We start from the raw sequence: 6,641 nt of genomic DNA on the forward strand, positions 1-6,641 counted from the left end.
TTGGATTGTCATGAGAGCTCTAATTATAATGAATACCAAGAAGTAATAGAATAATAACTTGATTGTGGTGACAGGAAGTTGAAAACAAAGTGTTCATGAGTAGACAGGCCAAATGTGATGGAAGTATTCCATGGAGTACTTGGAGTAATCAGAAGCAAGGTACATATACAACAACATAGATAATCCTTTTTTTTTTTTTTATAAGAGCTTTACACCCAATGTGAGGCTCAAACTCACAACCCTGAGATCAAGAGTCATAGTCTCTACCCACTGAGCCAGCCATAATCATTCTTTTTTTTTTTTTTTAATTATGAAAAAACTGTATTTCAATTTAGCCAGCTGGACTCAGTTTAGATGATCCCAATTTTGTTGGCAACATCAAAAGCATCATAGTCAGGGGCCAGCCAAATGTATGCCTTCTTCTCTCCATCAGGCCTGATTAAGGTGTTGACCTTGGCTACATCAATGTCGTAGAGCTTCTTCACAGCCTGTTTGATCTGATGCTTGTTGGCCTTGACATCCACAATGAACACAAGTGTGTTACTGTCTTCTATTTTCTTCATGACTGACTCAGTAGTCAGGGGGAACTTGATGATGGCATAGTGATCAAGCTTGTTTCTCCTGGGGGCACTCTTTCAAGGGTATTTGGGCTGCCTTCGGAGACGCAGAGTCTTGGGTCGTCGGAACATAGGTGATGTGCGGATCTCCTTTTTTTTTGTGACTGTGGACGCCTTTCAGCACCGCTTTCTTGGCCTTCAAATCCTTTGCTTTGGCTTCGGCTTTGGGAGGGCCGGGGCTTCCTTCTTAGCTTTCGGCACCATGTTCGTAAAAGGGATTTCCAACGCTCCACCAGGATCATTCTTAAAGGCAAATGATGAGTCAAGATAACTAAGGAAGAAAATGAAATATATTTTTCACAATATCCTTTATGTAAATTAAAAATAGAGAAAAATACATTTTCAAACAAAAACATACATATTAAATACATTAGACTAGCTGCCTAACAGGAAAGGGAGAGTTATAGGACATGAAAGATAATAAATACATGTATATCTAAATTTATACATATACATATACATTTAAATATATAAACATACACATTACTATGTACATATACACATTTGAGAGAGGACCATTGCGAGAACCAATGATGATAATGAGAAGTATGATTAACTTAATCTTCTGTATATCAGTTTAAAAATATATATTAATGCCCTTGATAATTTATTTTTATTTTTGTCTTAAGTTCACAAACTGAAAATTCTGCCTACCACATTTAGTACACACACAATAACTCATCAATTTCTTTTAGTCATCTCAGCTGTCTGAGTACCTATCAGATTTTAACACATATCTGTGTGGTGCTAAGTATATATCAGAAACTGTTTCAGCTTTGGTTGCAGGGTCCATCATGGATTGAGGATGTAAGGAAGGTCCTTTCTTGAGTACCCATGAAGAAGACCTCACTACTCAACTGTTTGGAAAATGGGGATGAATAAGAAAAGGCACCTGAGAGAATGACATTCTTACTGCAGTTCAATTACAGCTCTGCCGTGTGCCCTTTGACAAGTTACTTCAATTCCCTGAATCATGGTTTCCTCATCTAGAAAATGGAAATAATAATGGAACTTATCTAATGGGTTATTGGGAAAATTACATAAGATAATATGTGCAAAATACTGTCCTGGTGGGCACAGAGTAAGGGCTCAATAAATGATAATAAGAAAGAAAGAGAAAGAAAGAAAGAAAGAAAGAAAGAAAGAAAGAGAAAGGAAGGGGAAAGGAAGGAGAGAGAGAGGGAGAGGGAGGGAGGGAAGGAAGGAGGGAGGTAGAACGGGAGATATTGTTCCATATATTTTACAAATGTTAACTCATTTAATCCTCAAAACACCCCAGTGAGGGAGATATTACTATTACCACATTTTACAGAAGAAGACCCTGAAGTAATACACAGCTATTTAACTCAAAGTTGCATAGCTGGTGGCAGAACGAGGAGGTCTGAGCTGAATCTATTTCTTAAACATCATGGTATATAAAGCTTCCTCTTAGTGAGGCAAAATATCAGATGGAAAATTGCTTACTCTAATACAGACCCAGAGTCAATGCTTTCCTATAATTATTAACAAGTAGTAACGTAGAAAAGTCACCAATACAAGGTTAGATATTGTACTATTACTGTGTTACCTTACTTTTAGTAGAGGAAACTACATTCAGAAAGGTTAACTGATTTGCTTCACATCACACAAGCTGGTAGGTAGCAGAACAAGGGTTTGAATCTGAGCAGGACCACAATTTTACATGACTCTATGAGGGACTGCACATATTGTAGTCTATGTGAATGGCATCCCTAATATGTGCTGGCTATGAATCTAGGTCTATTTCTTTTTCTTTAAGTTTTTACTTTAATTCCAGTTAGTTAACATACATTGTAACAATAGTTTCAAGTGTACAATATAGTGATTCAGCAAGTCCATACAACACCAGATGTTCATGACAAGTGAACTCATTAATCCCCATCACCTATTTCACCCATCCCCCTACACCACCCCTCTAGCCACCATCAGTTTGTTCTCTATAGTTAAGAGTCTGTTTCACTTCACATCTAGTATCTTTTCCACTACTGAGCTTTATAATCAAATAAGGCCTTATAGTGAGGCAACACAGTGACAAATGACTCTGCAAGGCTTTGCCATAGACTGGCATTTCAATTCTATTAGACCTTGAATACTTAATACTCAAATTGCTCTCTTAATTCAGGAATAGATTTCAGCCTGCTCCCCTTTGTTCTATATCTGTGGTCTTCAAATTACAAATTCCATTCAGGCCACCAGTATTGTAAAATTCATTAAGTATTTAGGGAAATAATTCTGACAGATATGCCACAGTGCTGAAAAATCTCTTCATTCTTAGTAGAATAATCAAAGTATAGCTTTTAAATGGTTTTCTCTGATAGCATGTAATCAATGTTATAAGCATTTTCATAACCTTGTCATTCATTCATCCATTCACTTAAGAGTTACTCAACTTTTCCTATGTGCCAAATATCCTTTGAAAATACTCCATTTATTGCTTAACCAACTTAAAATTTAGCCAGAAGATTCCATAATTATGCAACTACAATATATCTGAGGTGACTTCTACTATCTCATTATATTCTTTTCAGTGGTTCATCTTTCTGTGTGCTATTGATTACTTTTGTTAGCATCCTTCTAAGCAATAGCTAATAACTGTTGGAGACAGTAAACACTACAACCTGGGGATCTGCTGCTTCCCTGCATATAATCAAAAGATTAAGTGGTACACAAAGATATAGTGGGGGCTGTCACGTGATACACCCATCGCCAAGGAAGATGGGTGTGCATGTCTGTGGGAAGAGGTTTGCCCTGAGGACCCATTTTCCTAATGCGCTGCAACATCAGGATGATGCAAAGCCCCGACCACTCAAATAGTGTGTTGGAGATTTTCTCAAGAAATCTTGACTCTCCCACCAACCTGCCATGCTTCTAAATGGAAATTCTAAGTAAATTGTGGTCTCTGCCTAGTGAAAGAGAAGACTGTATAATACGAAATAAAATGTTTTGAACATCTAGAAACTGATAATAGATGCTTTCAATTCTTCAAATAAACAGAATAATAATAATAATATGCCCTTGGAATGTACATATGAGATGCTAGGCACTATTCAAAGTGATTTCCATATATTTAATAAAATCTTCACATTCACCTATCAAGTGGGATTTTATCTCCACATTTTTAAAAATTACACTTGACATATATACTAGTTTTAGGTTTACAACATAGTGATTCAATAATTATATACATTATGAAATGCTCACCATAATAGGTATAGCTACCATCTGTCATCATACAAAGTTATTACAGTATCATTGACAATCCTCTCCCTGCTGTACTTTTCATTCCTGTGACTTTTTTGTTTTATAAGTAGAAATATGTACTTCTTAATCCCTTTCACTTACTTTACCTATTCCCCACCTGCCTCTGCCTCTGGCTAACACCCGTTTATTCTCTACGCTTATGAGTCTTTGCTGCTGTTTGCTTTGGTTTGGTTTTTAGATTCTATATGTAAGTGAAATAATATGGCATTTGTCTTTCTGTCTGACTTAGTTCACTTAGCATGGTACCTTCTAGGTCTATTGATGTTGTCATGGCAAGATTTCATTCTTTTTATGGCTGAGAATACATTATGTGTATATATCACCTCTTCTCTACCCATCCATTTATTGACAGACACAGGTTGCTTCCATATCTTGGCTATCATAAATAATGTTGCAATAAATGTAACAGTGCATATACCTTTTTGAATTAGTGTTTTCATTTTCTTCAGGTAACTATTCAGAAGGGGAATTATTGGGTCACATGGTATTTCTACTTTTAGTTTTTTTGAGGAATCTCCATACTGTTTCCCACAGTGGCTGCACCATTTTGCATTCCTACCAACAGTGTACAAGGATTCCCTTCTCTCCACATCCTTGCCAGAATTTGTTATTATTTCCTTTTACTTTTGATACTAATTATTATGACTGGTTTGAGGTGATCTCTCATTGTGGTTTGGGTTTGCATTTCTCTGATGGTTAGTGATGCTGAGCATTTTTTCATGTGTCTGTTGGTTTATCTTCACTTCATAAGAAAGGAAAGGAAAAAAAAGGCTTGAAAAAAAATCCTTAAAAATAACAATGAATGGACACTTAATATGTGCTAGGCTCTATGCTTAGAGGTATTAATGCATTCAATCTTTACACTGCCATCCTCATTTTACAGAAGAGAAAACCAAAGCACAGTTAATCAACAGTGGAGCTATGATTCAAATCTAATCAGTATAGGTCCAAGGTCTGCACTCTTAAGCACGGCTCTGTACTGCCAGGTCCTGACAAATGGCTAGCAGAGGAAAGTGTGCTAGGTTATCACTTCCATAATTCAAATAACAATATTATAGCTATGAAAGATCAATACCTTAAGGGTATATTATATGGCAGCACAAGTACTAAATAACTGCATATCTCAGTAAGAGTTCAGTCATCTATTCCTCCAAGAAGACTTTCCTTACCTTGCTTTGCCACTGACCCCCTACTTCACACAGGTAATCATGTCTCCCTCTTCACTTCATAACTCTTCTATTGTTACACTTCTACTGTTACACTCTGGGACAATGATTTTTCTATGGTACATTTGTCTCCCCCTACTAGTCCCTGGCTTCTCTAGATCTCTAGATCTAGAAACTTACTTGATTATCTCTCTCTTTTTTAAAGTATTTATTTATTTGTCAGAGAGAGAGAGAGAGAGAGAGAGCACAAACAGAGGAGAAAAAGGGAGAAGCAGGTTCTCCACTGAGCAGGGAGCCCAATGTGGGACTTGATCCCAGGACCTTGGGAGCATGACCTGAGCCAAAGGCAGATGCCTAGCTGGATGAGCCACCCAAATATCTCTATTTGACTCTTTATTCCTAATATCATGCACAATTTCTGGCACAGAATTGTCCTTTAACTACTATTTGTTGAATGACAGAATGAATGATCCACCTCCTAAGGAAATAATTGGCATGGGTGGTCTTAATTTATCATCCATACCTTCAGCAATAGAAATATGAACATAGTGAGAACACAAAAGCTAATTCAATTAGGAGATCTGGTGCTGAGACAGATGGATTCCAGCTGCCCACAGGTACATGAACGAGTCTAGACAAGCTGAGCCCAGTGTAAATCAATGCAATGACAAAGCTGACTTATGAATAACGATTGTTGTTGTTTCAAGTGTTGAATGTTGGAGTGCCTTGTTATACAGCAATAGCTATCTCAAGCAACTCTGAAAAACATTGTTTTGTTGGATTTGTTGATAAATTGGAGAGAAAAAAAATGATCTGCTTGAACCCAAAAGATAACAAAAAGTAACCAAAGCATCCCCTCAGATCAACAGACAAAATATCTAAGAGATACATTTGGAAACTTTGCTATGTTCCAAAGCCAGCTCAGAACTCCGTAATCTCAGAAAAGCACTATTCCATCATCTATTCATTCATTCATTCATTCATCAAACATGTTTCTATCTCTTATATATCCAACACTGTCTCATACTCTAGAAATACAGACAATAAGATATTCCTTGACTTAAAAGTGTTTTTACATTAGTGCCTTAGCTAGCAAAGGACATAGACCTTTTCCTTGATTATGGAAGGGAATAATGTCTCAAATAATGCCAGAGGAAAATTCTTCACTGGCTTCCCTTTGTAAACTGGGTAAAATGTAAACTCCCTTACTGCATGCACCAAGGCCTTGTCAGCCTCATCCAGTCTTGGTGTTCTATTCTATTCCTATTTTTTTTTTAAGATTTTATTTATTTATTTGACAGAGAGAAATCACAAGTAGATGGAGAGGCAGGTAGAGAGAGAGGGAAGCAGGCTCCCTGCTGAGCAGAGAGCCCCATGCGGGACTCGATCCCAGGACCCTGAGATCATGACCTGAGCCGAAGGCAGCGGCTTAACCCACTGAGCCACCCAGGCGCCCCTCTATTCCTATATTATTCATGATCTTTTCCATGGTTTTACATAACGTGATCCCTTTGCGTATAATTCTCCTTCTTACTTTCTTTGTCCGCCTAATCCAATGTGGTGCTTCGGTCTCAATGTG

The 6,641-nt window shown here is 37.3% G+C and overlaps 1 pseudogene; it reads right to left on the reverse strand.

The window, feature by feature from the left end:
* Positions 1-335: 335 nt before the first annotated feature.
* Positions 336-821, reverse strand: LOC122890498 (annotated as a pseudogene).
* Between the last annotated feature and the right edge of the window lie 5,820 nt (positions 822-6,641).

The sequence above is a fragment of the Neovison vison genome, chromosome 11, assembly GCF_020171115.1.
Source record: "Neovison vison isolate M4711 chromosome 11, ASM_NN_V1, whole genome shotgun sequence".
NCBI lineage: Eukaryota > Metazoa > Chordata > Mammalia > Carnivora > Mustelidae > Neogale > Neogale vison.